Source organism: Lepisosteus oculatus, unplaced genomic scaffold (assembly GCF_040954835.1).
Source record: "Lepisosteus oculatus isolate fLepOcu1 unplaced genomic scaffold, fLepOcu1.hap2 HAP2_SCAFFOLD_67, whole genome shotgun sequence".
Classification (NCBI taxonomy): Eukaryota; Metazoa; Chordata; class Actinopteri; order Semionotiformes; family Lepisosteidae; genus Lepisosteus; species Lepisosteus oculatus.
Window position 1 is genome coordinate 250,579 of NW_027168224.1, and position 25,922 is coordinate 276,500.

At 43.7% G+C, this 25,922-nt stretch overlaps 7 non-coding genes across 7 annotated transcripts; 6 read left to right on the forward strand and 1 right to left on the reverse strand.

The window, feature by feature from the left end:
• Positions 1 to 163: 163 nt before the first annotated feature.
• Positions 164 to 305, forward strand: LOC138233359 (U4 spliceosomal RNA). Its single transcript, XR_011187471.1, has one exon. It is a non-coding gene; the product is annotated as a U4 spliceosomal RNA (small nuclear RNA).
• Positions 306 to 3,389: 3,084 nt separating this feature from the next.
• Positions 3,390 to 3,471, forward strand: trnas-aga (transfer RNA serine (anticodon AGA)). Its single transcript has one exon. It is a non-coding gene; the product is annotated as a tRNA-Ser (tRNA).
• Positions 3,472 to 4,312: 841 nt separating this feature from the next.
• On the forward strand, positions 4,313 to 4,386 carry trnai-aau (transfer RNA isoleucine (anticodon AAU)). The gene has a single exon. It is a non-coding gene; the product is annotated as a tRNA-Ile (tRNA).
• A 13,406-nt stretch (positions 4,387 to 17,792) lies between these two features.
• Positions 17,793 to 17,865, forward strand: trnar-ccu (transfer RNA arginine (anticodon CCU)). Its single transcript has one exon. It is a non-coding gene; the product is annotated as a tRNA-Arg (tRNA).
• Positions 17,866 to 20,627: 2,762 nt separating this feature from the next.
• On the forward strand, positions 20,628 to 20,698 carry trnag-gcc (transfer RNA glycine (anticodon GCC)). Its single transcript has one exon. It is a non-coding gene; the product is annotated as a tRNA-Gly (tRNA).
• Positions 20,699 to 21,257: 559 nt separating this feature from the next.
• On the forward strand, positions 21,258 to 21,331 carry trnai-aau (transfer RNA isoleucine (anticodon AAU)). Its single transcript has one exon. It is a non-coding gene; the product is annotated as a tRNA-Ile (tRNA).
• A 1,973-nt stretch (positions 21,332 to 23,304) lies between these two features.
• On the reverse strand, positions 23,305 to 23,378 carry trnan-guu (transfer RNA asparagine (anticodon GUU)). Its single transcript has one exon. It is a non-coding gene; the product is annotated as a tRNA-Asn (tRNA).
• Positions 23,379 to 25,922: the final 2,544 nt, after the last annotated feature.

The following is a 25,922-nucleotide window of genomic DNA, read 5'->3' on the forward strand; positions in this document are numbered from 1 at the left end:
TCAACGGGTTTCTTTGTTCCCAACGGAGCCCTTGTCTGTCATGAAATTCTTCAAAACCTCAAGCTAGAAGAAGACGACAAATATGAAGCGTTACAGCAACGACATGCCATGAGACGATTGATAACGATTTCCATAGGATCCCCGCGGTTGCCTGGCAACCGTCAGCTTTGCGCAGTGGCAGTATCGTAGCCTGTGAGGGTTAGCCGAGGCGTGATTATTGCTAGTTGAAAACTTTTCCCAATACCCCGCTTCCGCCGGTTTGCAATACAATCGGCGAAAGCAATTTTTGACAGTCTCGTTAGAGACTGAGCAAGGTGTTTAAAGACAGATTTGGTCATGGTGACATCATGGTAGAAAGAAGCGAGCTTGTTCCCAGTGGGCATTGATTCGTCGAATATACGTATATTTACGGCGAACGTACGGCTATACGTATATATACGTCGCCTCAACGTCGAATTGCAACCGTAAAATTGACGACATTAACAAACGCATATATAACGTCGAAAACACATCTAACACAGTGCCTGAGGCTTTTTACTGTATGTATCGTGTGTGCCGCAACTAGGAGTATACGGCACTCTGCACAGTGTACGAAGTAAATTATTTTCGCAGCAATTAATTTACACGTGTATAATAAATATAGTAAATATAATAAATTAATTACTGCGAAAATAATTTACTTCGTACACTGTGCAGAGTGCCGTATACTCCTAGTTGCGGCACACACGATACATACAGTAAAAAGCCTCAGGCACTGTGTTAGATGTGTTTTCGACGTTATATATGCGTTTATTCATGTCGTCGATTTTACGGTTGCAATTCGACGTTGATTATACGAACCCAGCATATTTTCCGGTTATATACCACAATGCATTGCTAGTATTCGTTGGTCACCATTTTGGACACGTTTTTCAAACGTAGAAGTATATCCGCAAATATCTCAGATATCCTCTTTTGACGAGTAAGTATGAACAATAATAATACTATCTGAATACATACAGATCTTTCTTAATATTATTTTGATTAAAATAGTATGTGAATAAGCAAAAAAATGGCACATAAAATAGTGTGAATGGGGAAGATGACACAAAATCGTTTTGCCGTTTCTCTTATTCTTATTCTATGTTGTACTTTCAAACTTTGGGTACTCTTTAATTAGGACAGACTTTATTGCTCAACTGCTATGATGCAAGCCAAATTTTATACATTTATTTCAGCTTTGAGCTTAGTAAACCGTTCATTTTTTAGATTATACTAAAGAAGATATTAATCATCATTTATTTGGGAAGTAATATTATATAATTTTCTCCTAGCTGCGGTGTTGAAGTCCCACCCTACATCAACAGAAAAAGAAATAAAGGAGCACGCAATGTGTTACTTGAAGAATGCATATGCAAGGCAGGGGGCCAGGAGATCTGGACTCTGAAAATAATAGGTTTTTGGTTCTAACTGTTAGGACAATTAGACAGGGTTTGCAAACAGTGGACAAAAATCGTCTTAACTTCCATTGTAATATTTTTTTTTCTTGGAAATATAGAAGTTGTACATTTTAAAATGTATATTTGAATCAAAATGTGGTTTTGAGTTAGTGTGTTAATGTAATTAGTTTTGTGTTTGTCATTACTATACTGTATATTGCCATGTTACCAGAATTTGTAGCTGAAGTTTAAGACTAGTTGTGTTTTTATGATTATTGCCCATATGTTGATTGTTGATTGATTGTATACAATGTATAATTTGAAATACATATGTTTCAGGTGTGAATGTGTATTTTCAGAATACATTTCTAAACCTAATCATTGGCTTGTTTTACTTGTTTCTACACCTATAAAATCTATCTTTGATGTATAATAGACCTCTACCCATATACGTATAATAGACCTCTAATGTTATCCGTATAATAGACCTCTAACCATATACGTATAATAGACCTCTAAAGTTATACGTATAATAGACCTCTAACCATATACGTATAATAGACCTCTAAAGTAATCCGGAACTCCAACCATATATGTATAATAGTCCTCTAAATTTATCCGTATAATAGAACTCCAACCATTTATGTATAATGAACGTCTAAATATAGACGTATAATTGACGTTTAACTTTAGACGTATATTAGAATTTCATTCTAGACGAATTGTAGACCACATTTAGACGTCTAAGATATGCGTTTATTAGACGTATATTATACGTCTTTTGCCCACTGGGTTACGTCTCAACAGAAACGCTCTTTAGCTCTTTCAGCTTTATGCAGAGAACATCGTCTGTCGAGATCACTTTTGAGTCAGCGCGAAACGCCGTGTGCTGTCAGTCGTGGCGGCGCCCGGCTTTTGTCTGTCAAACGTTAGGTTGCACTTCTTCATGCTGCATCGTCGGCATGAGTGGAGCTTTATAAACGTCTGTACTTACTGCGCCCCATAAGAAATCGTTTGTCCCCATTCAAAAGAGATTGTGCGATGTCCTGCAGCAAACCTTTGACAGTTTGAAAAGAGGAATTTATTCTGCTTCCTGTGCGTGCAGTAGTTACAAAGTTGAACGCCTTTACACGATCTGCTGCAGTTTTCAGTGGGCGGGCTTTGTCAAATGGCTTGGAAAAACGCACTGTGTTTCGGCTCGGGAAACATCATGAGCAGTGTCCTGCATGTTTTCTGTGTATAGCTGTCTTTTAACGCATACAGAATTCATTCGAAATCATTGATTTCTCCAATTAACAAGGGTCCCTTAAAGGATGAGTCAAAGTAACGTCTAATCGGATTAGTTTCCTTAGAGCTGGTTCAGAGTTTGCTCAAGAGTTTACCTTTCACAGATGCGCAAAGAAGAATATTGGGGGTGCATGCTTTAAGGCGCCTTACAGCTGTAGGGAGCGATTCGAGACGATTCGTGGCGTGTGCTCGTTCCCATATACCGTACGCCTCGGGGTGCAGTGCTAGGATGACGTACAATACCGCTTGGGCACGTAACGGCGTTATATGCAAGTTCGGGACGTGAGGGTTTTCGTTTGTTCGTTTTGTTTTGCTCTGCTTTGCTTTGTTTTGCTTTCCATCGCGTTGGTAAGAGCGTAAATAAAAAGGCGATTCCTGCGTCTACCACTAATGTAAGAGCTATTTCAAGTGCGGAGTGGTGCGGCTTTTCAAATGCTTGCGGGCATTTCTCTGTTGTTGATTCTTTTTTTGTGTGTAACAAAGTGGCATTTTCATGTCCGGACGGGGAGACTTTATCATTCCGACATGAAGCCACCCTTAAGTCCTCTGAGGCGTGTCTGTCTGCAAGGCTTGTATTTTGGAAATGTTTTTTTGAAACGGAGAACGACTTTGAAATAGGCTTCCGCCGGCGGCTCGCGATCCAGGTAAGATTGTAGCAAGAACGCAGCGGCGGTGGGGCTTGCTGTAGTCGTGGCCGAGTGGTTAAGGCGATGGACTAGAAATCCATTGGGGTCTCCCCGCGCAGGTTCGAATCCTGCCGACTACGTTGTCCGCCTCCAGTCGGTGTGTTCCGGCGCAAGCAAAGAAGCGCGCCTCCTTGCTGTTCCTGGTGGTTTTAAAACGCCCAATCGCTTAAACCCGCTGCCTTGGAAATAAGTTCTTCAGCGTCCGCGAATGACATTTTGCAGCTGGAAGCAGATGTCGACGCGTTTTGCACAGAGCACCAAAAAACCGTCTTTTTTGAAGGCTCAGGCACTGAGCATTGGTGGTTCAGTGGTAGACTTCATGCCTGCCACGTGGGAGGCTCGGGTTCGATTCCCGGTCAATGCAGTGGCTTTTGCAGCGAGCAGCTCCATCACTTGCATCCCCTTGCAACTCGCAACTGCAAACCCACTGAAGCTAAGTAGGTGCGAGCCAGGTCAGTACCCGAATGAGGGTGAGCTACAGGGAAAAACAAAGCTTCCAGCTGGAAGCGGTGTTAATGGTGTCGGCGGGGGGGCACTCACCCTGAGGTCTGTGCGGGTCCTAATGCCCCAGTATAGTGACGGAGATGCTGTGTTGTAAAAGGGCGCTGTCTTTTGGATGAGATGTAAAACCGAGGTCACAGCGCTCTGTGGTCATTAAAAATGACCACCAAAACCTTTGACAAAAGCTCTTGGTAATTGATGGTCTTCAATAATGCTTCTCCTTTAGGTACATTTTAAATCAGCTGAAAAATGCTGTGAAATGGGGGGGCACTTCAGGCCAGTGTAGGATTTGGGTTACAAGAACCATGAAACTGCACGAGAAAGCCCATACACTGAATTACACGGCTTTCTATTCAAAGGAGGGCAAAAGAAATTCCCTGAGATCGATTTTTTGCAGCACAGAGAGGATTGATGTCATGAGGCCGGTTAGCTCAGCTGGTTAGAGCGTGGTGCTAATAACGCCAAGGTCACGGGTTTGAGCCCCGTACAGGCCAGGTCCTTTTCTCCTCTCTTACCAAAGCTGTTAGGTTCCTTTCCGTGGTGAGATGGGTTGTCATGCAACGCAGCCACATAGTGCCGACAGACAAGAGTGTTGCGGGAGAAGAGAAAAGTGTTTGAAGATTTAAGAGTGTCTTAGGTGGAGCCAAAATCAAGTGTCACAAATGCAAGTGGTTGGATTTCCAATGTTTAATATGGTAAAAATAAGCAGAAGTTATCTGCCGGTCCGGCACAGTCTGCCATGCTTTTGTCATATACTGTAAAGTGGTGTCGAACTGGGTGTCGATCTGGAGCCTCACCATTTGCATATGTGAGGCTCCAGTTATACATCGAGTGTCACATTAAATGACAAAAATGAAGAGAGTTAAAGCAGCTGGAGAGGTTTTCTTACAACTTTTGAGTTGACACAGTTTTGGAAAATGTTTCCTTCACGCTGCACTGTTCAACATAGGCAGCCAAGAGTCTCCAAAACAAAACAGAATTGACAGATAGGAGAAAATTCCCACTCGTCCTGAAGTTGCCAAAATCCAGCAGGTGGATTTTGGGAACGGCATACAGACCCCTGACACAAGTGGTCTGTGCCAGGGGTCTGTATGCTGTTAACCATGCCGCCATACCAGTAGCACCACCACAGTCTTAAAGGAAACCGGTGTAACAACATGTCCGGGTAACTTGTTCCATTCACCCGCAGCTCTTTGTGTAAGGATGTGCCACATATGTGGCGTTTTTCACACAGCAGCTGTATCGACGAGCGGTGAAAAAAGTGTGGTGGAAACGTCGGACCCTAAGGTGGTGACTGCATCGGAGACGGCTGTTAAGACACTGACCAAAACCAAACGTGTCAAGCCTTCGGAGAGAAATAATAACACGCCTAAAGACTTGGTGTTTGGTGATGTGGGAGACTCAGTGCGGTATATTGCACAGTTAGTATCAAAGGTGGGCACTAATGAGGTGGATAAAAAGCGGGGTTTAGAGAATCTAAGAGCCGCTTTAGCAAGTGTACATTCAGTGTTTCCAAAACCGATCCAGGTTTACGCCGCTAGACTCTTAGACGTTTTTTCTAAAGAAGATGCTGATCTAACCTCTGGATTTCGTTACCTGATAATGCTATTTCATGGTGCACTGGCGAAGACCCACCGGGATAAATGACTAAACATGTGCATGGTGCAGTCCAGAGAATATTGGATGAACTTTCTCCAAACATCGGGGCGAATGATTTTGTACAGCTGCGTTTGACTGCGGGTGGTTTTAACAAACCCTTGTTCTCACGCAGGAGACAACCCGGAGAATTAAATGCTGCTGATTTTTTAAGCCACATCTCAGACCTCTTACAGAGCCACACAGAAATTCTCACCGATGACAGCCTCCGATTAGTGGTGACGATAGTTAGGAATATGCAGGGGGGTGCCCGTCGAAGATTTAAATCCGTTCTGGGTAATTGCTCAGAAAAAAGCGCACCTTATCGACTTACATTACACGGGCGGTAATCTGTGTTTCACCAGGAGTGTGTACGGTTTGTTGAATGAAGGTTGTACCAATGGGGAAATGTTACAGGGCGCTAAACGAATGCACAAAGAGTTGGGTTTTTCAGAGAATCAGAAAATGAGTTTGTCAGACATTACCGCTTTTGAAAAACATTTAAAGGTGGTCATTAAAATTTTGTACCACGACCAGGGTGATTGAAAATATTTTACAACGGGGCCCACACCACCTAATTCTAAAATACTTTTTGTTCTACTGCATGAAGAGCATTTTTATGGGGTTTTAAATATTAAAGCTTTTGTGGGGGCGGCATATTTTTGCACTAACTACCATGCGGCGTATAGCCACAAGAACGCACACGCCTGTGTTAAAGCTTGTAAAACCTGTTTAGATCCCCAGTGTTGCGAAATTGATGCAGAAATTCAGAATTGCCCGGCCTGTAAGGTCTTTTGTCGTAGCTCTCAATGTTTGGCGAGACACTTTCGGAATGCAGCGACGGGTGTTAGTAAGTGTGAGCGCAGGGTCTTTTGTGAGAAATGTGAGGTTTATAACCTCTCTAGTCACAAATGTAAAGAGAAACTGTGCTCGCATTGTAACAACGTGATCGACACCCCTGACACACATTTGTGCTACAGTACATACTGCCTTTGGACAACCCCAAAATTTCAAACAAGTACATTTTTTTTTACTTTGAATGCATGCAAGAAACGGGGACACACATACCAAATTACATCCATGCCCTTCATATTAACAATAAACGAAGCTGGGAATTTTATGGTGAAACTTGTCTAAAGGATTTTGTGTGTAAATTTATCGATAGACGTTTCAAAAACCATACATTCATATCGCACAATGGCAAGGGATATGACAATTACCTAGTAATCAGACAGTTGTAAGATGAAAAGATGGACGTTGAACTAATTAATCAGGGTGGTAAGATAATGTGTATGACCGTAAAAGCTCTGAACATCAGATTTATCGATTCTTTAAACTTTCTACCTATGAAATTAAGCAAACTGTCGGCCGCCATGGGGTTCCCCGGGGGTAAGGGTCATTTTCCACACTTGATGAACACTTCAGAAAACCAAAATTATGTCAGCCCGATGCCGCCGCCAGAACTTTACGGCGTTAACTACATGCTGCCGAGGGAGAAAGCCGAGTTTTTGGTTTGGTATGAAGAATGCAAGGGAAGTGTGTTTAACTTACAGAGAGAGTTGAAACGTTACTGCCAGTTGGATGTGGCAATTCTAAGAGAAGGCTGTGTCAGGTTTTGGGACGAGGTCATGAATATGACCAGACAGACACGCGTGACTGAGTCAGGGGCCGCCTGCGTTGTGTGCATCGACCCCTTTCAGTTTGTGACCATCGCTAGTGTCTGCATGGCCATGTTCAGACTTATGTTTTTACAGGAAGAGACGATAGCGTTGCTACCCCATGACAATTACCACCACCAGCAAAAACGATTTTCTACACCCAGCATTCAGTGGCTTATGTACATCGAACACACAGAGCCCGTTAAAATCCAACACGCGTTAACCACGGCCGGTGAGTTCAAGGTTGGTCAAAGCTGAAAGCTCAAAGCTGAAATAAATGTATAAAATTTGGCTTGCATCATAGCAGTTGAGCAATAAAGTCTGTCCTTATTAAAGAGTACCCAAAGTTTGAAAGTACAACATAGAATAAGAATAGAGAAATGGCAAAACGATTTTGTGCCATCTTCCCCATTCACACTATTTTTATGTGCCATTTTTTGCTTATTCACGTACTATTTTAATCAAAATAATATTAAGAAAGATCTGTGTGTATTCAGATAGTATTATTATTGTTCATACTTACTCGTCAAAAGAGGATTGCTGAGATATTTGCGGATATACTTCTACGTTTGAAAAACGTGTCCAAAATGGTGACCAACGAATACTAGCAATGCATTGTGGTATATAACCGGAAAATATGCTGGGTTCGATATTTTCTCAACGTATGCGTTTATTAATGTTGTCGATATTATGGTTGAAATTTAACATTGATAATACATCACGGCTATGTGCCCCCTGCTATGTGCTGATGTGCAATTTTAACGCATGCAGTTAGTAAGGATCGTACTGTTGTATGGTATTATATATAATGACATTATGGAATAGGATGGGGACAGGCCTGGCATCACGGGGGGAGGGAGGAGTGTTGCCCCTTCAGTTTTGGGCAAAAAGATTTACCTAACTTAATTTGCGCCCTAAAAAAATAGTTGTACTTGGTCAATGGTCAGACAACACTAAATGACACGAACAGTCACTCAGTCTGTTTGATGGGCAGGAGGGCTATCCGTCCAGGAACTGCACATATCAGTGTCGTTATTGAGTGTCAACATTACGATCCTGTTTGCTCAGGTGGACCGATTCCTTGCAGTAGTTTATCATTATACTTAAAATCTTTATATAACTAGGACTAGTTATAGCAGTCTGTGCTTTCTGTTGGTTTTACAACATTTTTTTCTTAACGATTCAGAACGTCCATGTAGCTGCAAAAATGAACGCTTATGGTACTTTTCGCTCCAGGCAATACAAACCGTGAGAGTGACGAAAAATGTGAAACTGAACTTCATCGCAAATACCAGATTGCTAGTCGTTATCTTCTATCATGAAGCACTAATCAATGGCATAGCTGCGAGATTTCATTTGGGTAGCTGCACCCTACAGCTCCGTTTCAACCGAAATATCACCCCCCCCCCTCAGAATTTCAGACGCCCCCCTACAGATTTTTCCCCGGGCACCGCGCACTGATGGGGGACAGGGTGTCCAGGAAATGGTATCAACTTTTCTCAAGAAAATAAAAATAGAAACTCTATAGGCACTCAAACATTTTACTGTTTTTTTTTCAGGCAGTAAATTACGTAAATTACTGCTTCGACACGTAATGGCATTATAATCAAGTGCAGGAGCTGAGGGCTTTTGTTTTGTTTCGTTTTCCATGGCGTTCGTAAGCACGCAAATCAAAGGCAATTCCTGCGTCTAACACGAATGTAAATGCTTTTGAAAGTGCAGTGTGGTGCAGCTTGTAAAATCCTTGTCCACATTTGTGGTTTGTTGATGTTTTTCTGTCTGCCAAAGTTGCATTTTGACATCCAGACGGGGAGACTTTATCATTTGAACGTGAAGCCAGCCTTAAACCCTCTGAGGCGTGTCTGTCTGCCGGCACGTATTTTGTGAAAGGTTTTTTTTTTTAACTGAGAGCGACTTTGAAAAAGTTTCCGTAGCCACCTCGCACTCCGTGTTAGATTATAGGAGGAATGCGGCGGCGGCGAGCTCGCTGTAGTCGTGGCCGAGTGATTAAGGCGATGGATTCAAAATCAATTGGGGACTCCCTGCGCAGATTTGAATCCTGCCGACTACGGCGTCTGCCGCATGTCGCCTTGTGCCTGCGCGGCAAAGACGAAGTGCTGCTTCTCCTTTCCTGGTACTAAAAGAACGCTAAATCGCTTGGCTCTGCTGTCGTGGAAATAAATTCTTCAGATAACCACACATTTTGCGTTCGCACCTCTGGTGCTCTACTTATGCCTTTGAAAACCTAATGAATAAAGCTGAAAGAACCGACACAATATGTAGGTGCTCGTAAAGCACGCAGTAAAGAACTGTTAACAGCAAAGGTTTCAGTGGGTTAACTGAGGAGAAGGCGTGATCGCTAATTGTTGACTTTGTATTTGGTGTTAGAAACACTCTTACTGTGCATGACGTGCAACAAATGTAGCCACAGAAATTGCATCACGCTTTCATGTATGCTATCGCAGACACCAACGTTGCCTAGATAGAAAACCGAAATAGCCGTGGGTTTGCTTGCTGGTCTGAAGGATCTCTCTTCGAATCTCTATCATTTGTCAATGGAAGTAAAAGGCGCTGCAATTTCATACGTTCAGAATGAAACCCGCAGCTGTTGTTCGACTTTATTTCTTGACTAATTACAACTGAGTGTCGCATGAGCAGTTACGTAAACTTGTCTGGTATATTTGAACAAAAATGCCGTTCTTCAATTAAAACTAACAGTACATTGTCAGGGACATTCAGTTCTATACAAACAAGAGACAGACAAGATAATATTTCTACCTTTCATGTGGACTACGTGTTGACTTACTGATCGGAATAATTGAAAAGTTCGGGTTCATAGCCGATGCAGTGCATGCTAATTAGAACAGCAAAGCTGAGCTCTCAGCACCGTACTGAGCCCAGGTGTTTTTCTAAAGCTGTCAGGTGCAGTTCATTTACATGAAGGAAATCTCTTACTGGGTACTATTACAATGCAGTAAGTAGCACAGACTACTTAGGGAGTAGCCCGATGCATTTAAAAACAACCCGAGCCAGGCAGGAGTCGAACCTACAATCTCCTGATCCCTAGTCAGACGCGTTATCCAGTGTGATACTGCAGGACTGTAACCCAGTGAGATCAGCACTGCAACTAGTAAAATATTACCCCCGGTCCATTCTTTTCCAAAAGTGAGAAACACCTGTTTTCTACATTTTGTCTGTTTTAAAACATTATCTTCCAAAGCATCATAAAATTGTCCCTTCTTCCAGACTCTACTTCTCTCTTGTAGTAGTACAGCAGACCTTTCCAGGTGAGCAGATCACAGAGTCCGAAATGAGCTTCCTCCATCAAGCAAAGTACCTGAACATGACGCTGTCTTCATAAAAGCGCCCCTGTAATAAAGAAATTAAATCCGAAATCAAGAGGGCAGCACAGTGGGCAAAAGACGTATAATATTCGTCTATTAAACGCATACCTTAGACGTCTAAATGTGGTCTGCAATTCGTCTAGAATCTCTGCACTGTGTACGAAGTAAATTATTTTCGCAGTAATTATTTACATTAACGAAGAGCATAACGCGTGTACTGTATACACTGCAAGTACAACCCCCCTCTCTGCAGGAGTGCTGGCTGTGACGAATTGAAACGGTTTCACGGGTATTTTCAAAGTAGGAGGCGAGATTTCCAGCGAAAGACACCCCCCCTCAAAAACCCAGTAAATACAGTACTTACTAGTTAAAGGCTAGGCTCCCGACTACGGCGAAAGGAACCCTTCTTTCATTAGAAGACAATGAACATATTTTAGCCCTGAATGAATTAATAGCAAACATGGTTTACATAAAAGACATTTTTCCAAGAAAGTTTAGCCTTTGTCACTAATGAAACCACTAAATAAAGACATAAATATAAAAATCTTAAGATTTTTAAAATACATGACTTTGCTAAAATTTATTTGAAAATAAAAACAATTACAACCGCCAGGGGAGAGAGAGAACAGGGGAGGGATGTTGGTTTTGCATAAGGGGCGGGGCTATGGAAATTAGGTCTGTTTGGGAATGTGTAGTTACATTTTCTGGCTGTTTGTGAATTATCGTTGTTGAGTATGGAGTGTTGAGGTATTGATTTTGTGTAATGCTTTATGTTGAAAATTGAGGTTGATTTTGTTTATGATAAACAGGATAAACTGGGATGGGAGGAAGGTTTGGTTTTGCATAAGGGGCGGGATTATGATAATTGGAGGACTTTGCGAGAGTAAAATGGTTTGATTATTTGATTTTGTATTGTGGTTGTTATCTATGTTTTTGGTTGGTATTATGTTTATATGGTTGTTTTTGTTGGTTGGTTGTTATTATGGTTATTAATAATACGATCTATAGTTGAAATCTGCGCCTAAATAAAAAGAAAAAGCAAGTGATTAGGTTTATGAGCAATCTAATTACTTATTCGTTTAAAAAGCTATATAAAATAAAGTTTATTATTAATTTGCTGGACAGAGCGGTGAACATTATTATGCATGAGACAAAGATAACGATCCTGATCAGTTTAGAAATCTGTGTACGCTGTAAGGTTTTTACTTCTTAAACTTTTAAAATACACGTTTAGAATTGAAAGAAATCCTCTTCCTGGTATAGCACACCAGCACGTCTTTTTTCTCCAATCAGAGGGGTGTCAGATGGTGTCAGCCAATCACCATTCTGCGTTGGGTAGCAACGGGTGACTGTTCTCAGGCGGAAGATGTAAACAGCTTAATGTTCGTGTTAAATATTTTTTTTTAATTAAAATTCATTCTATACAGCAATCGCATATTTGGGTACCGTTTCATAAAACTTTCATGCTTAAAATGTTTAGGGAGAAATGGAAGACTGGTGTGTATTTTTTCTTTAAACTACCAAGACCAGCCATACACAGTACAGTTTACATACATACAGTAATGTTTATGTTCCTAAATTAATATCGTTTATGACCTTCAGATGCGTTATGCTCCTCTTCTTTTTATGCTCAGCTACTAAAATTTCCCTTTAGTGGTAAAATCCATATAAATATTCAAAACTAAGCGGATTAAAATGTGGACAGCAAAGACATTAAATGATTAAATCTTTGCACTACCAACCAATGCACCACGAGTGCCCCTGTCGGTCATTTTGGCCAGCCAATCACTTGTCCTGCGGTACCCTCCGGTGCCCCGCGGTGGCTTGTGGGTAGGTTACTGTACCGCGGGTTTTTACCGCGCATTTTGAATGGCTGCATCTATTAAACGCATACCTTAGACGTCTAAATGTGGTCTGCAATTCGTCTAGAATCTCTGCACAGTGTACGAAGTAAATTATTTTCGCAGTAATTAATTTACACGTGTATAATAAATATAGTAAATATAATAAATTAATTACTGCGAAAATAATTTACTTCGTACACTGTGCAGAGTGCCGTATACTCCTAGTTGCGGCACACACGATACATACAGTAAAAAGCCTCAGGCACTGTGTTAGATGTGTTTTCGATGTTATATATGCGTTTATTCATGTCGTCGATTTTACGGTTGCAATTCGACGTTGATTATACGTTGAGGCGACGTATATATACGTATAGCCGTATTTTCGCCATAAATATACGTATATTCGACGAATCAATGCCCACTGGGAAGGCGCATTGAAGGGTGCACCCCCATCATTAATCGTTGCGCCTCTGTGAAAGGAAAGCTCTTGAGCAGTCGTTGAAACAGCTCGGATGAAACACTTGATTGCTTCCATGTGCATCTGGAGCCCATTTCTTATTTTCACTTCACGCCGCCCAAAGCATTTCTAAAACAGGAGATTCGCGTTTGGGAATGCGCCCTGCCCTACAAATAAAACAGGTCTACGGGTCTGAAAGCTGCTCCACGGAAAACAGTTCTGTTGCGCTTTTGATCAAAGGGAGATTCGCTGTTCTTACTTTTTGATGACATAACACCCAAAGGGGCTTCTTTGGAGCTGTATTCCAACCAGCATCCTAAAGTTTCTTGGCGGTATCCTTTACAGTCCTCTGTTCGGTCGACAAGGGACAGAAGGGGGCAGTTTTCCTCACACATACAGTGCAATGTACTGTAGTGTTCCCGTTCATTGAATTCGCAGTTCTGCATCAGACCTCTAACTCGTTTCCTTAGCTTGGATTTAAGCCACGAAGCAGGCTTCTACTGTATAAACGTCTAGAGGAATCACAAACTATTTGAGAGGCCATCATCCCAGGGGGAACTGACAAAGTCTATCCCTAAACACCTAGCGCAGTCTCTCAAGAGACTGTCAAAAATCGCTTTCTCCGTTTGCATTGCAAGTAAGTGAAAACGCGGTCTCAACCCAGAGCCACTTGGCAGCAGCGGCACGTAAATACTGTTACTGTCACTGCTCGATACCGATGTTAGCCTACTATACCATGTTCAGCCACCGCTAGAAACTGCATGGCTCTAGTTCTGGAGCAAACGACAGGAGGGCCAACGTCGAACGGGCACACATGTCAGACATGGAAACCGACGAGAGTGGGATTCGAACCCATACATGCAGAGCACAATGGATTAACAAGCCATCGCCTTAACCACTCAGCCACCTCGTCAACAGAACTGGACTGTCCCAACTGAGTTGGCGCGCTCCAGATGATCTTTTTCTTTTTTTTCCCTCGTACTCGAGGGTCATTTTCCTGTTCCACATGCGATTTCAACATTTTCCTTGGGAGATGTCAAGCCAGCAAGCCACTGCTGTGGTTCAGTGGCCAGTGTGGAGTTCAGTGGCCCTGTTGTACACAGAAAGCACATTGAGCTCCTTGGACATGAAAAGTTCCAGATAAAAGCCATTTGTCATCCTTTCTCTTGGTGTCGATGTTGCTATTGTATGTAAAGGTGGCAACTTGCTCAGCGAGCAGGCGGAGCACACACCGAATGCAGATGTGTCTGAGTGGTGTGTCCAAGTGGCTGCAAAAGGACAGCACTCCCGGGGCGCCGTGGCTTAGTTGGTTAAAGCGCCTGTCTAGTGAACAGGAGACCCTGGGTCTGAATCCCAGCGGACAACCGCTAGACTTAATTAAACACAAGTATTCATTTCCTGTCTTTAACATGACTTGTTTTTCTTAAAATGGATGCAACTTGCAAAACATGAAATACAAACCTTGCTAATCAGCGCTAGCAGCTGGCAAAAAAAAAAGAAGTCAGCAATGTTTTTTTTCTTTAACCTTAACCCTGCTAATGGAGAAGAGTTAAACGACCGAGTCTATGCAGCTTAAACGGTGCGCACGTCGGGTTCTTAGCTGAAAGGGTGGTAAATCACGCTCACCCCAGTCCTTAATCTTTTAAACAGGATACAAAATTGAACCTAGTCGCCACATCACATACATCCTGTTCAATGATAAAAAGGTAACATCTATCCTCACTCCAGAGTAAATCTCACGTTGAGGGCATATTTTTTTTCACTTTACCGTGAATCGGGCCCGGCTGCACAGAGGAGAGAGGACGGTGACAGGGGAGTCACACGCTGGCGGTTTGAATACGCGGAAGATCACTGAGGGATCCACAGTATATGGACCCTCCGTGCGCCATCAGTCCACACTCCGGACTCTGAATCCTGCCATCCGAGTTAAGATCTCGGCGGAACCTGAGGCGCAGTTCTTTCTTAAAACGTAATCTGGTGAGCATTTCTAGAATCGTACTTGTATAGATGCAGCCTTTAATGTGTTGCTAGGTTAAAATTGATGATTTCTTGAACTTCAGTAGGAAACTGCCCTCTTGATTTCGGATTTAATTTCTTTATTACAGGGGCGCTTTTATGAAGACAGAGTCATGTTCAGGTACTTTGCTTGATGGAGGAAGCTCATTTCGGACTCTGTGATCTGCTCACTTGGAAAGGTCTGCTGTACTACTACAAGAGAGAAGTAGAGTCTGGAAGAAGGGACAATTTTATGATGCTTTGGAAGATAATGTTTTTTTTTTTCTTTGAAATCGAAATGAATCAGAATATCAGTGCAAAAGACAAACTCTTGGTTTGGTTTAAAGAGATATGGTTTTAAAACAGACAAAATGTAGAAAACAGGTGTTTCTCACTTTTGGAAAAGAATGGACCGGGGGTAATATTTTACTAGTTGCAGTGCTGATCTCACTGGGTTACAGTCCTGCAGTGTCACACCAGGGCCAGTGGCGCAATGGATAACGCGTCTGACTACGGATCAGGAGATTGCAGGTTCGACTCCTATCTGGCTCGGGTTGTTTTTAAACGCATCGGGCTACTCCCTAAGCAGTCTGTGCTACTTACTGCATTGTAATCGTACCCAGTAAGAGATTTCCTTCATGTAAATGAACTGCACCTGACAGCTTTAGAAAAACACCTGGGCTCAGTACGGTGCTGAGAGCTCAGCGTTGCTGTTCTAATTAGCACGCACTGCATCGGCTATGAGCCCGAACCTTTCAATTATTCCGATCAGTAAGTCAACACGTAGTCCACATGAACGGTAGAAATATTCTCTTGTCTGTCTCTTGTTTGTATAGAACTGAATGTCCCTGACAATGTACTGTTAGTTTTAATTGAAGAACGGCATTTGTGTTCAAATATACCAGACAAGTTTACGTAACTGCTCATGCGACACTCAGTTGTAATTAGTCAAGAAATAAAGTCGAACAACAGCTGCGGGTTTGATTCTGAACGTATGAGATTGCAGCGCCTTTTACTTTCATTGACAAATGATAGAGATTCGAAGAGAGATCCTTCAGACCAGCAAGCAAACCCACGGCTATTTCGGTTTTCTATCTAGGCAACGTTGGTGTCTGCAATAGCATACATGAAAGCGTGATGCAATTTCTGTGGCTACATTTGTTGCACGTCATGCACAGTAAGAGTGTTTCTAACACCAAATAAAAAGTCAACAATTAGCGATCACGCCTTCTCCTCAGTTAACCCACTGAAACCCTTGCTGTTAACAGTTCTTTACTGCGTGGTTTACGAGCACCTACATATCGTGTCGGTTCTTTCAGCTTTATTCATTAGGTTTGCAAAGGCATAAGTAGAGCACCAGAGGTGCGAACGCAAAATGTGTGGTTATCTGAAGAATTGCTTTCAATGGCAGCGGGTCCAAGCGATTTAGCGTTTTTATAGTACCAGGAAAGGAGAAACGGCACTTCGCCTTTGCCGCGCAGGCACAAGGCGACGTGCGGCAGACGCCGGAGTCGGCAAGTTCCGAACCTGCGCGGGGAATCCCCAACGCACTTAACCACTCGGCCACGACAAAAGCGAGCTCGCTGTCGCCGCATTCCTCCTATAATCTAACACGGAGTGCGAGGTGGCTGCGGAAACCTTTTTAAAGTCGCTCTCCGTTAAAAAAAAATACCTTTCACAAGATTCGTGCCGGCAGACAGACACGCCTCAGAGGGTTTAAGGCTGGCTTCACGTTCAAATGATAAAGTCCCCCAGTCCGGATGTCAAAATGCAACTTTGGCAGACAGAAAAAACATCAACAAACCACAAATGGTTTTTACAAGCTGCACCACACTGCACTTTCAAAAGCATTTACATTCGTGTTAGACGCAGGAATTGCCTTTGATTTGCGCGCTTACGAACGCCATGGAAAACGAAACAAAACTAAAGCCCTCAGCTCCTGCACTTGATTATAATGCCGTTACGTGTCGAAGCAGGAATTTATGTCATCCTACCACTGCAACACGGGGAATAGAGAGAAATGAGTACACGCTACGAATTGTCTCTAATCAGTCCCTACAGTTGTAAGGCGCCTGGAAGCGTGCACCCCCATCATTAATCTTTGCGCATCTGTGCAAGGTAAACTCTGGAGCAGTCTTTGAAACGGCTCAAAGGAAACACGTGATTGATTCCATGTGCATCTGGGGTTCATTTCTTATTTACATTTAATTCAAGGGAAAGGCTTGGGTCAGTTTCAGACGGCCTCCAACAGCGAGATTCAAGCGCCCCACCTTCAGCCCAATCTGCACAGCCAGAACGCCAACGGCTCCTATGCTCTCCGGGGTGCGGTTGTGACCCCGTAACCTAAAATGTTGGTGGCAGACAAATGGAGACTAACAGGTGACGTCCTAGGACATGACTACATTGTGGGGATGGTGACCATTGCTTGGAAAAGAGTGCGAGGCCCCTTTAGAAAAACATTTTGTTAACAGGCATTCTGCCTCAGCCTAAACACCTATAGCTTGCAAAGCGCATGCTATTAGACAGGCACCTCTGCAAGACCTTAAAAGTCTCTTAAACTAGTGATAGTAAGGTGTTCCCAATGGGCGATGTTCGGCTTTCAAATCATCTCTCCGTGGAAGCGCCGAGATGCAGCTGTTTAAGGCTTAGAAGCAGCTGACTGTTTTACTGCCTAACTGATCACTGTCAGTCAGGGAGCTCAGAGGTGAAAAGCCTGTCTGAGAGACAATTCGCCGTCGATCAGTTCAATATGTTCCGTACCAGCTCGGCGCACCTGAGATCATCTTGGTAGCCGTGTAGCTCAGATGAGTGAGAGCGTGTGTGTGTACCACCGTGATTGGATGCCGGTCCTTCTCAGGTCACAGTAAACCTTCTGCTGCCTAACTTTCCTAATTTTGGGGATCCCTTTGAAAAAGCAAAGGAAAAAAAAACTGGCTCTTCATCAGCGTGATCGACCCAACCCAGTGTGCCCCAGTGGCCTAATGGATAAGGCACTGGCCTCCTAAGCCAGGGATTGTGGGTTCGAGTCCCATCTGGGGTGCTCCTGTCCCATTTTGAGCATACAAATGTCTTTGTGGTTTGCAAAGCTACAACTCCACCTTACTCAGTGAGCGTCTCTGCTTTTCTCTCACATACAGTTGGGAGAAAAACTTTTGTAAACAGCCCTTCGGAATGATGTGGATTTCTGCATGAATGGCTCCTAACATGTGATCTTATCTTTATCTAAGTCATAATAATTAATAAAGAGATTCTGATTTAACAAAGAACACACACCCAACATTTGACATTGCTGTTTCTTTATTGACCAAATGGTTTAAACAATCAAGGTCATTGATGGAAAAAGTACGTGAACCCTTATATTAAGGAGCTAGTGGAACCTCCTTTATGACAAAAACCTCAACCCCCACTTTCTGTAGCGGCTTGTCAGACCTGAGCAGCGGTTAGGAGGTATTTTGGCCTATTCCTCTATGCAAAACTGTTTCAGTTCATGTATATTTTTGGGATGTCTTGCGCTGAATGGCCTGCTTCAGATCACGCCACAGCACTTCAATGGGATTGGGGTCAGGACTCTTACTTGGCCATCCCAACATACAGAATTTCTTCTGTTTCAGCCACTCTGTTGTTGATGTACTCCTTTGTTTTTGTCATGTTGCAAGACCCAGCGTCTTTTGAGTTTTAGATCACAGGCAGACACCCTGACATTCTGCTGTAGAATTTCCTGATACATCTCGGAATTCATCGGTCCCTCGATGATTGCAAGCCGTACAGCCTCCGCCATGCTTCCCAGGTGGGATGAGGTTTTGGAGTTGGTATGCGGTGTTTTGTTATCTCCAAACATAACGCTGTGCACATTTACCAACAAGTTCAACTTTTGTCACGTCTGTCCACAGAACATTGTTCCAGGAGTTGTGGAACATCCATGTGGTCTTTAGCAAACTTGAGAGGGGCAGTGGTGGTTTTTTTGGGGGGGAGAGCAGTGGTTTCCTCCGTGGTGACCTCGCATGATCACCACTCCTGTTCAGATTTCTTCTTATGGTGGACTCATGGACACAGACGTAAGACAAAGTAAACCACCTGTTTGCTAGATCCCATCCCCACTCAGCAAGTCAAAGATTCCCTCGAAGGACTGGCAGGACCTATAATTAGTATGATGAATGCATCGCTTGCGTCAGGCAACGTACATGATCAATTTAAGGTAGTGGTTCTTAGACCGCTCCTTAAGAAGTCAAATTTGGATCCACAAGTTCTTAACAACTACAGGCCTGTCTCAAAGGTCCCATTTCAATCTAAAAGTTTTGAGAGAATAGTTGTTGCCCAACGTCAATCGTATCTGGATTCAAATAATATACTTGAGAAATTTCAGTCTGGTTTCTGAAACTGCATTAACAAGAGTCGTAAATTATATTCTCTTAGCTACTGATGCGGGGAATGCAACAGTGCTAGGAATGCAAACTTTAGGTTGCGCTTCTTCATGCTGCATCATTGGCATGAGTGGAGCTTTTTAAACGTCTGTACTTACTGCGCCCCATAAGAAATCGTTTGTCCCTGTTCAAAAGAGATTGTGCGATGTCCTGCAGCGTTCGCAAAGCAAACCTTTGACAGTTTGAATAGAGGAATTTATTCTGCTTCCTGTGCGTGCAGTAGTTACAAACTTGAACGTCTTTACACGATCTCCTGCAGTTTTCAGTGGGCGGGCTTTGTCAGATGGCTTGGAAAAACGCACTGTGTTTCGGCTCGGGAAACATCATGAGCAGTGTCCTGCATGTTTTCTGTGTATAGCTGTCTTTTAACGCATACAGAATTCATTCGAAATCATTGATTTCTCCAATTAACAAGGGTCCCTTAAATGATGAGTCAAAGTAACATCTAATCGGATTAGTTTCCTTAGAGCTGGTTCAGAGTTTGCTCAAGAGTTTACCTATCACAGATGCGCAAAGAAGAATGTTGGGGGTGCACGCTTCAAGGCGCCTTACAGCTGTAGGGAGTGATTCGAGACGATTCGTGGCGTGTGCTCGTTCCCATATACCATACGCCCCGGCGTGCAGTGCTAGGATGACGTACAATACCGCTTGGGCACGTAACGGTGTTATATGCAAGTGCGGGACGTGAGGGTTTTCGTTTGTTCGTTTTGTTTTGCTCTGCTTTGCTTTGTTTTGCTTTCCATCGCGTGGGTAAGAGCGTAAATAAAAAGGCGATTCCTGCGTCTACCACTAATGTAAGAGCTATTTCAAGTGCGACGTGGTGCGGCTTTTCAAATGCTTGTGGGCATTTCTCTGTTGTTGATTCTTTTTTTGTGTGTAACAAAGTGGCATTTTCATGTCCGGACGGGGAGACTTTATCATTCCGACATGAAGCCACCCTTAAGTCCTCTGAGGCGTGTCTGTCTGCAAGGCTTGTATTTTGGAAATGTTTTTTTGAAACGGAGAACGACTTTGAAATAGGCTTCCGCCGGCGCCTCGCGATCCAGGTAAGATTGTAGCAAGAACGCAGCGGTGGTGGGGCTTGCTGTAGTCGTGGCAGAGTGGTTAAGGCGATGGACTAGAAAGCCATTGGGGTCTCCCCGCGCAGGTTCGAATCCTGCCGACTACGTTATCCGCCTCCAGTCGGTGTGTTTCGGCGCAAGCAAAGAAGCACGCCTCTTTGCTGTTCCTGGTGGTTTTAAAACGCCCAATCGCTTGTACCCGCTGCCTTGGAAATAAGTTCTTCAGCGTCCGCGAATGGCATTTTGCAGCTGGAAGCAGATGTCGACGCGTTTTGCACAGAGCACCAAAAAAGCGTCTTTTTTGAAGGTCCAGGCACTGAGCATTGGTGGTTCAGTGGTAGAATTCTCGCCTGCCACGCGGGAGGCTCGGGTTCGATTCCCGGCCAATGCAGTGGCTTTTGCAGCGAGCGGCTCCATCACTTGCATCCCCTTGCAACTCGCAACTCAAAAAACCCACTGAAGCTAAGCAGGTGTGAGCCAGGTCAGTACCCGGATGAGGGTGAGCTACAGGGAAAAACAAAGCTTCCAGCTGGAAGCGGTGTTAATGGTGCCGGCGGTGGGGCGCTCGCCCTGAGGTCTGTGCGGGTCCCAATGCCCCAGTATAGTGACGGAGATGCTGTGTTGTAAGAGGGCGCTGTCTTTTGGATGAGATGTAAAACCGAGGTCACAGCGCTCTGTGGTCATTCAAAATGACCACCAAAACCTTTGACAAAAGCTCTTGGTAATTGATGGTCTTCAATAATGCTTCTCCTTTAGGTACATTTTAAATCAGCTGAAAAATGCTGTGAAATGGGGGGGCACTTCAGGCCAGTGTAGGATTTGGGTTACAAGAACCATGAAACTGCACGAGAAAGCCCTTACACTGAATTACAAGGCTTTCTATTCAAAGGAGGACAAAAGAAATTCCCTGAGTTCGATTTTTTGCAGCACAGAGAGGAGCACTGTTGTGAGGCTGGTTAGCTCAGTTGGTTCGAGCGTGGTGCTAATGACGCCAAGGTCACGGGTTCGAGCCCCGTACTGGCCAGGTCCTTTTCTCCTCTCTTACCAAAGCTGTTAGGTTCCTTTCCGTGGTGAGAGGGGTTGTCATGCAACGCTGCCACATAGTGCCGACAGACAAGAGTGTTGCGGGAGAAGAGAAAAGTGTTTGAAGATTTAAGAGTGTCTTAGGTGGAGCCAAAATCAAGTGTCACAAATACAAGTGGGAGGATTTCCAATGTTTAATATGGTAAAAATAAGCGGAAGTTATCTGCCGGTCCGGCACAGTCTGCCATGCTTTTGTCATATACTGTAAAGTGGTGTCGAACTGGGTGTCGAACTGGAGCCTCACCATTTGCATATGTGAGGCTCCAGTTATACATCGAGTGTCACATTAAATGACAAAAATGAAGAGAGTTAAAGCAGCTGGAGAGGTTTTCTTACAACTTTTGAGCTGACACAGTTTTGGAAAATGTTTCCTTCACGCTGCACTGTACAACATAGGCAGCCAAGAGTCTCCAAAACAAAACAGAATTGACAGATAGGAGAAAATTCCCACTCATCCTGAAGTTCCCAAAATCCAGCACTGAGCGTAAACAACGTGTCTAAGTAGCGTGGGAATGCTAACCCTAACCCTAGCTGGAGTTTGAGCAATCCAGCACTGAGCGTAAAAAGATGAGTCAAAGTAACGTCTAATCGGATTAGTTTCCTTAGAGCTGGTTCAGAGTTTGTTCAACAGTTTACCTTTCACAGATGGGCAAAGAAGAAAGTTGGGGGTGCACGCTTCAAGGCACCTTACAGCTGTAGGGAGTGATTCAAGACGATTCGTGGCGTGTGCTCGTTCCCATATACCGTACGCCCCGGGGTGCAGTGCTAGGATGACGTACAATACCGCTTGGGCACGTAACGGCGTTATATGCAAGTGCGGGACGTGAGGGTTTTCGTTTGTTCGTTTTGTTTTGCTCTGCTTTGCTTTGTTTCGTGGTCAAGAGGCGTAAGGTAAGTCGTAATCCAGGGAGAACACTGGTGGCAAACAGTCCGAGGTGAGAGGCGAGGTCCAAAGTCAAAAAGGCAGAAGGGGAGTCCAATATCCAGAATAAACGAGGTAATGGAAAAAATGCCAGGTAGAGCTCTCAAGGAATAGACTCAATACTGAGCAGCGGGAAGCAGGTAAAGATGGTAAAAATAGCACTGTGTACCGCACGGTGGAGTGTGTGCAGGTGGGTTAACTCGTGCGGCAGCGTTTGTTAATAATCACCCACTGCTGGTGCTGATTAGATCGCTTAAGAGTTGGTCTTAACTGCCTGGCGGTCATGACAAGCTCCTCTTTAAGCTGTGGTTTAGTTTTGCAATCGTATTTCTAGAGCAGTTATTTATGGGGGTGGGTGGGTCTTTCACAGAGGCTCAGGACAAATCCCCCACATGAAATTTTACTGTGTGCGTTCAGACAGTCACAGGTCAAGAGCCAGGCAGGAGGACAATGGACAGAAGAGCCAACGAACTAAAAATAAAAGAACGAATATGAAAAAGCCACCATCTTTTTCTTTTTGACATTTTCCGACTTTCATGCAAGCCAGGACAAAGTTGCTCGTAGCTACTTGTGGATTCAAATACTCTATCGAGTGCTTTGATGAGTTTTTGCAATTTGATTGTCGTCCTGTCAGCCTGTTTCTGTTTTTTTTTTCAATCTAGGGATGGAAAGTATGAGGGAAATGATGGAGCAATCAATAACCGCTCCGGAAAAATGGCAGAAAGGAATGGTCCGTCACTAAGGACATTTGTGAAGCAGAGGAGTGACATCACCACAAAGGCGACACATTCTGCTGATGGTTTTGGTGAATAATGATTGAGGCGCGTTAAGAGAAAGGTAGCTGTGTCAGCATGCGTAGGCTGCAAAGGATCAAGCAAAGGTTTACTCCATGCTGAAAAGAGAAGAAAAGAAGCACAATGTTTCGACTGTGGAGCTTTCTGCACCATCTTCTTTAGCGGTGATGATGTTTACATTGGAAAAAATGAGACATGCGTCCCTGGGTGGCCTTGAACCACCAACCTTTCGGTTAACAGCCGAATGCGCTAACCGATTGCGCCACAGAGACTGACGGCCGCTTGTGCTCTCTACATTTGCAGGTTTATGGTCAAAGAAAACAATCACTTGCGCTTCTTGCAGCCGGCAATCTTTTTCCACTGACAACCAAGAAATGGATTTCATCTTTCACAAGCTGTATGGATTTCTTCAAAAACAAGTTATTCCAGAAAGGAAATGAATTCTTGCATTAAACTGAACCAAGCTGTACATGTTTGTCTGAAATGAGACATTCGGCACAACAAGACACGGAGAGAGGCACCGCTGGTATTCAGACCCAGGATCGCCTGCTTACTAGGCGGGCACTTTAAGCCACTAGGGAACAGCACCAGCGGAGCACCGCGCTTTTACAGACACTTAGACACATCTGCATTCGGTGTGCACTTAACCTGCTCTCTGAGCCCGTTGCCTCCGTCCCATTTAATAGCAGAACTGACGCCAAGAGAAATGATGAGAAATGGCATTTATCGGGCACTTTTCATGTCCAAGGAGCTCAATGCCCTTGACACCTCCCCAAGGCGACAGAGCTGTGCATTCTTTGGCGACACCATTTTTTCTTTTGTTTAATTTCTATACTTATTGATAGAATAAAAACGATATGTCATGTACTGTAAGGGAAATGTCTGTTTTCATGGGGAAAGCTAGCACCAGCAAATGTTGTGTTTAGAAGAAGTGATTTAACATGACACGTGACCTAATTTACCGGAGCAAAAGCTCACCCAGCAAGCCCTGCTTTACTTCTACAGGAGAGAAGTACTGTAGAGTCTGCTAGATGTTCAGCTGGGTAGCTACTTCAGCATGCCTCGGCTGCAAAGGATCAAGTAATAGGTTTATTGCATGCTGAAAAGAGAAGAACGGAAACACAGCATTTCGACTGTGAGGTCTTCTCACACCTGAAGAAGCCTCACACCTGTAAAAGGCTCCATGGTTTTCTTTCTTCTCTTTTCAACATGGAATACACCTATTGTCTGCAAGATGTGACAATTTCATGGTGTTTTGGAAGAAAACCTTTTTTCTTTGAATTCAAAATCAATCGGAATTTCAGCACGACACATCAACACTATTTCTGTTCTCTGTGGTAGAGTGCAAGCGCATGTTCCATGGGCCAGTGTCGTAATGGATAACGCGTTTGACTTCGAATCAGAAGATTGTAGGTTGGAGTCCTGCCTGGCTCGTGAGGCTTTTAAACCTCTCAGGTTCCTCGGTAACAGGTTGCCGTCATGTATATGAACTATAAAAAAGCATTTGCCACAACCCGTAAATTAGCACGCAAGTGCGGGCTAGGTAACACAGAACTGTATGGAGATCATCTCCAGCTCCGAGCTCAATTGCAATGAAAAAACATGCAGAACAGAACTGGAGAGCAGCTGAATTTGTGCTCAGTAGGGTGGGGAGGACTCAGCATTGCTATTGTTCTAATTATTATGAACTGCAGGGGATCTGAATCAGAACATGTCAGTTAGTTTGATCATTGCGTCAATATGTAGGCCACGTTAATATAGAATTATTACTTTGTCTGTCTCTTCTTTGTATATAGCTGAATGTCCCTGACAATTTCATGTTGCCTGCGATGTGTCCCCTCTCCCCACAGCAGTGGCAGATGACCAGCCGTCATCGCTCCCCCAGCATCGTCGCGCTGGGCGTCTCCTCCTCCCCATCTGATTCCCCGTGCGCCCCTCCGTTGGCGCCCACCGGTTTCCTCGAATACGCCATCAGTCTGCTCAGCCAGAGCCAGGGCCTGCTCCGAGGGGACCAGTGCGGCCAGCATCACGTGGCACTGCACCTCAGTCGGCGCCGGGGCCAGGAACGCCTGGAGCGCTATTTCCCGGTGGGCCTCCTCCGGGAGAGTAGGGTAACCCTGGCGGGCTAAGTAGGCCACGTCTGCGGCTGTTACCTTCACTGTTACCTGGATACCTCTTTATCTAGAACTCACTCTTCCCCCTGCCTGTCTGGCTTCTTTTAATCCTTCTGTGCCCGGATTGCAGCGGGTAAGATATTTTTCCAAGAAAAAAAGAGAAATTAAAAAAAGAGAAATTTCACCAGAGCCCCTGCTCATGTCTAATTTTTAGTTTAGAAGGATTCAAGCAAGATTTTGGATGAAAGGCAGCGACCTTAATCAAGCCCAAATCATAATTGAACCCATTCAGAGCCTACATTACATTTTAGTGTTTCATTCTGAGCAGAATGCCCTCACACCTGAAGAAGGCTTGCGTTTTCTTCTCTTTTAAGCATGTGTACAATGCTGTAATACAATTTAAAATAATTAAAAGTTTAAAAAGTATCAACTAAACTCCATTAATATCGAGTGTCTTTTATACAGCTTTTATACAGCTTTTAAGTATAGATTACACTTTTCTAAAATGTATTTAAAAAATAAAAACGATTACTAATCTAATCTTTCCACGTTTGATCCCAAAATCCCAAGAAAAATTAATCTAAACTAGGAGAAAGCTATGCTGAAAGTTTATTAATATACTTAGAAGACAAAGATAACAATTTATGTTGCATTTGTCTGATTGTGAATCAAAAAATACATTTAATTAACTGCTCTCAGTGA